Genomic DNA, 10,774 nt, shown 5'->3' on the forward strand with positions numbered 1-10,774 from the left:
TGTGTTTTCTTTGATGTCTTTCATTGTTATCTTATAGTTTTATGCATACAGGTCTTGCTTATTACTAGGTATTTATCCTTTTTGTCGCCATGGTAGATGAGATTGTTTCCTTAATTTCTCTTTCTGATCTTTCATTGTTAATGTATAGAAATGCAAGAGATCTCTGTGTATTAATTTTGTATCCCGAAACTTTATTTAAATTCACTGATGAACTCTAGAATTTTTCTGGTGGCATGTTTAAGATTTTCTATGTATAGTATCATATCATCTGCAAACAGTGACAATTTTATTTCTTTCCCAATTTTGATTCCTTTTATTTCTTTTTCTTCTCTGATTGCCATGTCCAGAACTTCCAAAACTATGCTGAATAATAGTGACAAGGATAGATACCCTTGTCTTGTTCCTGATCTTAGAGGAAATGCTTTCAGGTTTTCACCACTGAGAATGATGTTTGCTGTGATTTGTCATAAATGGCCTTTATTATGTTGAGGTATGTTCCCTCTCTTTCCACTTTCTGGAGACCTTTTATCATAAATGTGTCTTGAATATTGTCAAAAGCTTTTCCTGTATCTATTGAGATGATCATATAGTTTTCATTATATGGTATATCACATTGATTGATTTTTGGATGTTGAAGAATCCTTGCATTGCTGGGATAAATCCCACTGATCATAGTGTATGACCCTTTTAATGTGTTGTTGGATTTAGTTTGCTAGTATTTTGTTCAGGATTTTTGCATCTATGTTCATCAGTGATAGTGATGCCACATCACCCTGATACCAAAACCAGACAAAGATACCACAAAAAAGGAAATTACAAGCCAATATCACTGATGAGTCTTTGTTTTTTACAAGGTTTTATTTTTTACAAGGTTGTGCATGTGATTCCAACTATCAATGTCATTTACCTCATCTACACATGTACAAATTGTACTCTTCTTTAAAGGCCAAGATAAATGACATCTTCTCCATGAAATCTCCTCCAGTCTTCCTAGTCTGAAGTACCCTTTCCTTTCTCTGAACTTCCACTGTATGTGTTTGTACTTCATTAGCATTTTTCACTATCTACAATAAAGTGTTATGCAACTGTTACATATTTTACATACTTTAAAATTATACGTCTATAAAATATATATTATACTTATTTGTCCCTTATTTTGCACTAACAGAGGGAAGAAGTGTCCCAGAATTAGGTATGGAAGCAAAGGGATGCCAGCTTTGGTTTACAAGCTATATATAGACGTTTACTGAAAGTTTATCATTTAAGTGGGGGTTATTTGTAAAATAATGGGAAGATTTTGTGGTCTTTGATGGCTGGTAATAGAGTTGCCCTTTCTATATGTAATTTTAAAAGTTGACATATATTAACTCTCTTGGTGAAAGAAATATTTATGTAAGTGAAAGGTTTCAAATCTGTGCATATATTTGAATGGGAAGAAAGGAATAATCTCCTGTATTCAAGGAGAAGAAGTTCAGAGTTCATGGTAGAAATAAGGAGAGAAAATTTAGTGTTGATATCAGATCTGATCTACTCATCGTTAGAAACAGGGAGCCTTTTGGTTCTATGTCTATGGAGTTATGCTACTCACTCCCCCATCAAGAAAGAATCTGCTTGAGAGTGTAATGAGCAGACAGCCTCCAGATGTTGCACCTTTGGGATCCTCTACAGTCTTCAGCTTCAAGCTCATGATCTTCTAGGCCTGCTCACAGCCAGTAACAGCCCAGGAGGGGTTCACCAAGTACTGCAGAGCCAGGTCATTTTGGCTCCATATGGACCTCTTCTAATCTTTGCTCTGGGCTTCCCCATTGCCTTGGCTGGGACTTTCTTGAGCTACTGCAGTTTGAGGCTTTTCCTACCCATCCCTCCTTCCTTTCTTCTGTCCATTCACAAGTGACAAAACAGCACTGTGATACAAAGGCTTTTCCTTCCTATTCTTCACAGCAATTTATTTCCCCTAATACATTCCTTGCATTTCTAAGTCCATCCCTGTATTTGCTTCCAGGAGTACCTGAATCTACACAGCTTCACACTATCACGTTGAGCAACCATCATGGCAAAATTGGATTTGAGTACCCACAAGACTTGAATTCATTCATCTATTCAACTTATTTTAAAAATATTTTTGAGCATTAACCATGTGACAAGCACTTTTGTTCTAGAAACTAGTCATATAGGAATGAACAAGGCAGACAAGACTTATGCTTTGAATAGAATCTACATTTATAAGGAAAGCAATTAAATGATTATTGTTTCTCACTTATGTGTTATTTCATAAGGCTATGTAGCTCATGAGTATTTCCCAATTCTTAGCAACTTGATGTCTCAGAAGGTTTCTTTATGTCCTTCCTCTCTTTCTGTCCCTCCTGTACCCTCTCCCTCCTTCCTTTACTTCCTCCCTCCTCTTTCTTTCCTTCTTTCCTCCTTTCTCTCTTCCTTCCCCCCCCCTCTTACTTTTCTTTTTCCCCCTTCTCTCTTTCCTTTAAATTTTTTTCTTCCCTCCTTCCTTCCATCAGAATAATTACTAATATATGTTGCTAATGAAAGAAAACCTATAGGTGGTAGTAGATTTGGAGGCCACACCTTAATCTCAGTGCAGGCAAACCATATTTCAACTTGGACAAGATTAAGGATCCATTGTCGACACAGGACCGAGGAAAAGAAGGGAAAAGTCTGGGCTGTCGAAATATTGGTTGGCTGCTGGTTTGAGTTGATATTGGAGGGTTTGGTTTCTTTCATATTCCAGGGAATTTTGCATGTAAAAATATACTCAACACCATCTATATCTTTTTTTTTATTGCCAAATTTGTATTGTCATGAGGACGGATCAATTGGTAGACTCTTTTTCTAGTTGGTTATTATCTGTGGCCACTGGGGTTTTTCCTTGTTGTTGGTACTGTAATTACCTTTTATGGATCTATTTGACTTAAGTTTCCTGTGCTCTCTCTTTTTTGTACACACAGAAACAAGTACATAGCTGTACATTAAACATACACATAAACTTACAGAAGAAAAAATATTCACTTGCACCTATATTTTACTACTTATTAACATAAATAAAATACCATCTTTGCATTAAAACTACTTTTGTACACCATTTATTTATCTATTCTTACTTCAAAACATGAAACCCACTGGAAAATTCACCACTATAATTAGAAATAAGCTAAACTCTCTTGGAATATTTTCTGTGTGAATCTATATTGCTTCTAAAAGTAATAATAGATTGCTCTTACAAGTTCCCCCATGCAGTTAGCTTACTATACATTACTATCCTTTTGGTTAATGTCCAACATTCAAAAAAATTTTTTTAACTGAAAGAGTTCTTTCCAATAAGAATAATGTTACAAAATAATAGTTCTAAAAATACTCATTACAAATGAAGGGGCAAATAGATACATTGCTTTGAATATCACCATTATCAAAAGTACTAGAAAAGGTCTACAAAAAGGTGTAGACACCCTGTTGAAGAGCCTCTAGATGCAGAATTCTTTGCTCTGGGATATCCAGCTGAATTCCACTTTCATAATATTTGATTATGAAATCTGATTTAATTCAGATGACTACTACCTACTACTGTAGGCAAGAATCCCTTATAAGAAATGAAGGAGCCCTCATAGTAAAGTGTCCAAAATGCAGTACTTGGATGCAATCTAAATAATGACAGAATTGTTGCAGGAAGGGGGGCCCCTTCCAAGGACCGAAACTGGGCTCTTGTCTAACACTCGGAAATGAATTGTCCAAGGACACACATGTGCTGACAAAGCAAGAGACTTTATTGGGAAAGGGTACCTGGGTGGAAAGCAGTAGTGTAAGGGAGCCCAGGAGAACAGCTCTGCCATGGAGCTCACAGTCTCAGGTTTATGGTGATGGGATTAGTTTTCAGGTTGTCTTTAGCCAATCACTCTGACTCAGAGTCCTTCATGGGGGTGTATGCCTTGTTCAGCCAAGATGGATGCTGGAGAAAAGGATTCTGGGAGGTGGTCGAACATGTGGTGTCTCCTTTTGACCTGTCCTGAACTCTTCTGGTTGGTGGTGGCTTATTAGTTCTGTGTTCCTTACCAGGACCTCCTGTTGTAAAGCAACACATGCAAATGGTCACTATGGTGCCTGGTCAGGGTGGATGGTATCAGTCAGTGTGCTTCCCCTAACGGAATGATCTGTGTTCATTTCCAAGGCAAACCATTCAATATCACAGTAATCCAAGTCTATGCCCCAACCAGTAATGCTAAAGAAGCTGAAATTGAACAGTTCTATGAAGACCTACAAGACCTTCTAGAACTAACACCCAAAAAAGATGTCCTTTTCATTATAGGGGACTAGAATGCAAAAGTAGGAAGTCAAGAAACACTTGGAGTAACAGGCAAATTTAGCCTTGGAGTACAGAATGAAGCAGGGCAAAGGTTAACAGAGTTTTGCCAAAAGAACGCACTGGTCATAGCAAACACCCTCTTCCAACAACACAAGAGAGGACTCTACACATGGACATCACCAGATGGTCAACACCGAAATCCGATTGATTATATTCTTTGCAGCCAGAGATGGAGAAGTTCTATACAGTCAACAAAAACAAGACTGGGAGCTGACTGTGGCTCAGATCATGCACTCCTTATTGCCAAATTCAGACTTAAATTGAAGAAAGTAGGGAAAACCACTAGACCATTCAGGTATTAACTAAATCAAATATCCCTTACAAATATACAGTGGAAGTGACAAATAGATTCAAGGGATTAGATCTGATAGAGTGCCTGAAGAACTATGGATGGAGGTTCATGACATTGTATAGGAGGCAGTGATCAAGACTGCAAGAAAAAGAAATGCAAAAAGGCAAAATGGTTGTCTAGGAGGCCTTATAAATAGTTGAGAAAAGAAGAAAAGTGAAAGGCAAAGGAGAAAAGGAAAGATATACCCATTTGAATGCAGAGTTCCAAGGAATATCAAGGAAAGGTAAGAAAACCTTCCTTAGTGATCAATGCAAAGGAATAGAGGAAAACAAGAGAATGGGAAAGACTAAAGATCTCCTCAAGAAAATTAGAGATACCAAGGGAACATTTCATGCAAAGATGGGTACAATAAAGGACAGAAATGGTATGGACCTAACAGAAGCAGAAGATATTAAGAAGAGCTGGCAAGAATACACAGAAGAACTATACAAAAAAGATCTTCATGACCCAGATAACCATGATGGTGTGATCACTCACCTAGACCCAGACATTCTGGAATGCAAAGTCAAGTGGGTCTTAGGAAGCATCATTATGAACAAAGCTAGTGGAGGTGATGGAATTCCAGTTGAGCTATTTCAAATCCTAAAAGATGATGCTATGAAAGGGCTACATTCAATATGCCAGAAAATTGGGAAAACTCAGGAATGGCCACAGGACTGGAAAAGGTCAGTTGTCATTCCAATCCGAGAGAAGGGCAATACCAAAGAATGTTCAAACTACCACACAATTATACTCATCTTACATGCTAGCAAAGTAATGCTCAAAATTCTCCAAGCCAGGCTTCAACAGTATGTGAACCGTGAACTTCCTGATGTTCAAGCTAGATTTAGAAAAGGCAGAGGAACCAGAGATCAAATTGCCAACATCTGTTGGATCAGAGAAAAAGCAAGAGAATTCCAGAAAAAATCTACTTCTACTTTATTGATTATGCCAAAGTCTTTAACTGTGTAGATCACAACAAACTGTGGAAAATTCTTTAAGAGATGGGAATATCAGACTACCTTACCTGCCTCCTGAAAAACCTGTATGCAGGTCAAGAAGCAATACTTAGAACTGGACATGGAACAATAGACTTTCCCAAGTTGGGAAAGGAGTACATCAAGGCTGTATATTGTCACCCTACTTGTTTAACTTATATGCAGACTACATCATGCGAAATGCTCGACTGGATGAAGCACAAGCTGGAATCAAGATTTCCAGGAGAAATATCAATAACCTCAGATATGCAGATGACACCACCTTTATGGCAGAAATCAAAGAAGAACTAAAGAGCCTCTTGATGAAAGTGAAAGAAGAGAGTAAAAAAGTTGGCTTAAAACTCAACATTCAGAAACCTAAGATAATGGCATCTGGTCCCATCACTTCATGGCAAATAGATGAGGAAACAATGGAAACAGTGATAGACTATATTTTCTTGGACTCCATAATCACTTCCAATGTGACTGCAGCCATGAAATTAAAAGATGCTTGCTCCTTGGAAGAAAAGCTATGACCAACCTAGACATCATATTACCTTGTTGACAAAGGTCCTTCTAGTCAAAGCTATAGTTTTTCCAGTAGTCATGTACAGATGTGAGAATTGGACTATAATGAAAGCTGAGTGCCAAAGAACTGATGCTTTTGAACTGTGGTATCAGTGAAGACTCTTTAGAGTCACTTGGATGGCCAGGAGATCAAACCAGTCAATCCTAGTCCTGAATATTCATTGGAAAGACTGATGCTGAAGTTGAAGCTCCAATACTTTGGCCACCTGATGCGAAGAACTGACTACTTAGAAAGATTGAAGGCAGGAGGAGAAAGGAACGACAGAGGATGAGATGTTTGGATGGCATCACCGACTCCATGGACATGAGTTTGAGAAGGCTCCAGGAGATAATGAAGGACAGGGAACCTGGCATACTGCAGTCCATGGGGTTTCAAAGAGTTGGACACAACTGAGCAACTGAACTGAATTGATTATTTGATTAAAAACAAGACCCAGAGTCTCTTATAGCCAATACCTAGAACTATCATAATCTAATATTACCTCAAAAGTAAGTTTTTATTGTTCTAATTTATTCTCTTCTAAGACAATATTTTTTAACCATCTAGTACATTTTATTTGTTAAAGCACTTTCATGCGTATTATATTTCAAGTTTTTGTCAGGGAGATAAAGTAATTAAATACGAACTTACAATTAAATCATTTATCATTTCTCTTCATATCATTAACCAAAAAAATATAATAGAAAAAGTGCAAAATCACAATAGCAATAAAATATTAAAGCATCTAGGAACTAACATATTGAATGCACAAGACCCTTAAAAAGTAAAGCTTTTAATAATAAAGATATTATAATTGGATACTCTTAATTAAAAAAAGGAATCTTGGCCCCACCTCACACCCTACACCTACACACACACACACTGAATTATAAATCTAAGTGTAAAATGCACTACAATGAAGCTTCTAAAATAATATAGGAGGGTTTCTTCATGAGCTTGAAAAATACTATCCATAAAGGAAAAAAAGATAAATCGGACCAAATTAAAATTAACAACCTTCTCTACATCAAAGCCCACCATTAAAAGAGTGAAAAGCCACAAATCAGAAGGTGGTAATACATATATTTGATAATGATGCATACCCAAAATATATAAAGTCCTACAGTTTAATGAGGCAAGACAATTCAACTCTAAAAAGGGTTAAATACTTAAATAGGCAATTTATAAAAGAAGAATGGTCATCAAACTGATAAGAAAGTGCTCAATTTCACTAATACCAGGAACATGCAAAATAAAACCATCATATGATATCACTATACACTTATTAAAATGGCTAAAATGCAAAAATAAGTGTTGATGAAGATGTGGAACAACTAGAACCCTCATGCTGGAGTGGTAAATGGGAACAACTATGATACAACTTAGGGATGAAACAACAACAAACCACTATTTTGGAAACTTCTGGCAGTGTCTAGTAAAGCTGACTACAGGCAAACTAGAGCAAAGGCAAACTCCACAACTGCGCACTTTTAGTCATAGACCCAACAGAGATACATACATTTTTTTCACCAAAAGATATTTACAAGAATGTTCATAGCAGCACTATTCTTAGTAGTCCCAAACTGGAAACAACCCAAATATATATCACAATGGGTAAATTGTGGTATATTTATAAATGGAATACTACAGAGCAATGGGAGTAAACAAACTCAACTACATACCACAGAATAGGTGAATCTCACAAAGACAATGTTGAGTGAATGATGCCAGACTCAAGTATATACTGCATGATTTCAATTTTATAAAGCTCAAAAATAAGCTAAATAGAAATCAGGACAGTGGTACTGGAGGAGAGAAGGGATAATGTAGGCTTAGATAATGACTAGGAGGGTAGCTAATGGTGGCTTCTAGACTTCTCATGTTTTTTTATCTGGGTGCTGCTTACATAGGGCTTTCGGGGTGGCTCGGTGGTAAAGAATCCACCTGCTAGTGCAGGAGATGTGGGTTCCATCTCTGGGCCGCGAAGATCCCTGGAAGAGGGCATGGCAACCCACTCCAGTATTCATGCCTGGGAAATCCCATGGATGGGAGGGCCCTGGCAGGCTACAGTCCTGGGGTCGCAAAGAGTTGGACATGACGGAGCAACTGAGCACACACGTACACCGTAGGTTTACTTTGTTAAAATTAGTGGGTTTACTTTGTTAAAATTAGTCAAAGTGTACACTTACAATCTGTATGCTTTATGTCTATTATATCAATAAAAAGTTTAGATGAGAAAGAAAAAGGAAAACATACTGGATTCTAGATCTCAAAAGAAGCAGAACTATAAATGAAAATTTTTAACTTAAAAATCACTAAAAGGGACATAAATGAAAATCTAAAAAACTGGTGAAAAAATGTTCATGGTTGGGATAATTTAACATTAAGATAATTGTCCTCTCTAAATATGTAAATTCCATGTAATTTCATAATGATTTTTAAGGAATTCAACTAATATTCTAAAACATATACTGAACAATAAAGGTGAATAGACAGCCAAGACAATTTTGAGAAACAAAAGTAGAGAAGAGTCCTTATCAAATATAATGAAATACTACAAAATGTGTTTCTGTGACAGAAGCAGACTAATGGGATACTACAGGAGCAGACCCACACATATAAGAAGTTAAGAAAGAATGGATTATTTAATAAATAATTGCTGGGAAAACTGAACCTTTTCTAATAAGACTAATAATTAAGGTGGCTCCCTACCTTAAATAAAATTAAAAGGTAAATTCCATACAGTTGAAATACCTAAAAAGAAGCTATAAGGCAAATTGAAGAAAAATGATTCAAAGTGCACAAACCACAAGATGAAAAACTACAGACTAAGAGAATTTGTCCAACAAAACAGAGCATAAAGTTAACGGATGACTTCTTTCCAGCTTATCAACGTCTACTTACCTGGAAAGATGAGAGAATCTGTATATCCTTCCATGTGAGCCCTTGTGATTTATTCAGGTTGTAGGGTAAGCTTCCTTTTAGTCAATCCAAGGAGGATCAGAGTGACCAAACAAAGTAAGTTCCAAAGGCTGGAAGCAGAAACAATGTGATGCTCTGGAAGTTCCTTTCTGCACATTCCCTTCTGTTGCTGGAGGGCCTTGGGGCATGCCTTCAGTGTAGGTGCTCTGCAACAAGTCGGCTAAGACAGGCTGACCCCGGAGCTTTTGCAGTGTCTCCCCTACGGCACTGGTCAGGTCTCCGTAAGCCTCGTCAAGGTTCAATCATAACAAAAGGAGACCTCACTTCTACATTGGCTTCCTGGTACTCAGTGAGGTCCGCATTCCCACGGGGCTCACAAACTCGTGCCAGTAGACCATCTGGACATAAAACTTCTTAGCATCATCTGCCCACATATTTCTAGTGACCCCAAGCGCACGAGCTTTATAATGTCCTACAATTGCTCCACCCAGAATTCCATGATTTATACTGTACAACCGCACGCGGTTTAGTCCTCAAAACGGGATTTTGACATTGCTCCACATGAGCAGAAAAAAAAAAAAAAAGAGTCCATGTCTACCCGAGCAATGGTCCTGTCCCTCAGACATTTTTCAAGGTGATCAGGACAAAACTGCAACTCGCGGATGCCACCGATGCTGGGCTCCGTGTCCACTGGTCTTAGATAGCGGTCCCCTTTCTGGTAGCAGGCCAGTTGCTCTCAAGAGAGAGTTATTCCCTAAAACGACAGAAGAAAGAACCAAGGGCTGAAAAGACTCCGTGCTAGCGGACTGCACAGCTGGGCAGGCTCAGCTGAGGCCACGCGCTCAGCTGATCACCCTCCTGATGGGACGGGCGGGCTCGCACATGCAGCCAACCTTTGACGTGTCTGCGCACCGAGCCCCTAGGTCTCCCGGGACGCCTTCTAAATGTTCTGTTTCCATGCCATAATGAACTCTGCCCTCCATACTCCCAACTGTTCTAATGAACCACAATTGTTATTATATTTTGGCTTGGATGTTTGAATCATCACAGGGTTGAGTAGCAGTTCTTTCAGTTCGATCTGTTGTCATTTCACCACATGCTATCATCTTAGAAAAATCTTGTTCTTCTGTAACCATAGGACATTCTGTCACCATCCTATTTGTTTCTGTTCTAAAACGTGAACCTTCCAAGGAGTTCCTTTGAGTGTGATTTGAAACCATGATCTGTTCTTTATGAGGACTTATGATGGCAAGATGTGTACAGGTGCAGCTGCCTGAGTAGGTGAAATGCTTTTAATAGAAAGGCTGGGAAATGCCATTTTTAAAAGTGTGCACTCTTACATCAGATTTCTTTCTAAATGAAAAGATTTTAATAATATAAGTTTTTTTGCTGCAGTGGCAATATGGATCGAATTGCATGAATGGATTTCATAAGCCAAGGCTTGCTTTTCTTCAGAACCAGTATTCTCTGAAATGGGCTACCTTGGAATCTATGATTTTGATCACTCAGCAGCCCCTCCCCCCCCTTTTTGTTACTAACATTCTAGTTTTCCTTCTGGGGAAAAGGAAAAATTCCATGCTGTTCTAGTGAGAGAGTCATGTGCACTG

The 10,774-nt window shown here is 38.1% G+C and overlaps 1 pseudogene; it reads right to left on the bottom strand.

The window, feature by feature from the left end:
* LOC113897847 overlaps window positions 1-10,150 on the bottom strand; it is a 168,212-nt pseudogene extending 158,062 nt beyond the window's left edge.
* Window positions 10,151-10,774: the final 624 nt, after the last annotated feature.

This window comes from Bos indicus x Bos taurus, chromosome 1, assembly GCF_003369695.1.
Source record: "Bos indicus x Bos taurus breed Angus x Brahman F1 hybrid chromosome 1, Bos_hybrid_MaternalHap_v2.0, whole genome shotgun sequence".
NCBI classification, from domain to species: Eukaryota; Metazoa; Chordata; class Mammalia; order Artiodactyla; family Bovidae; genus Bos; species Bos indicus x Bos taurus.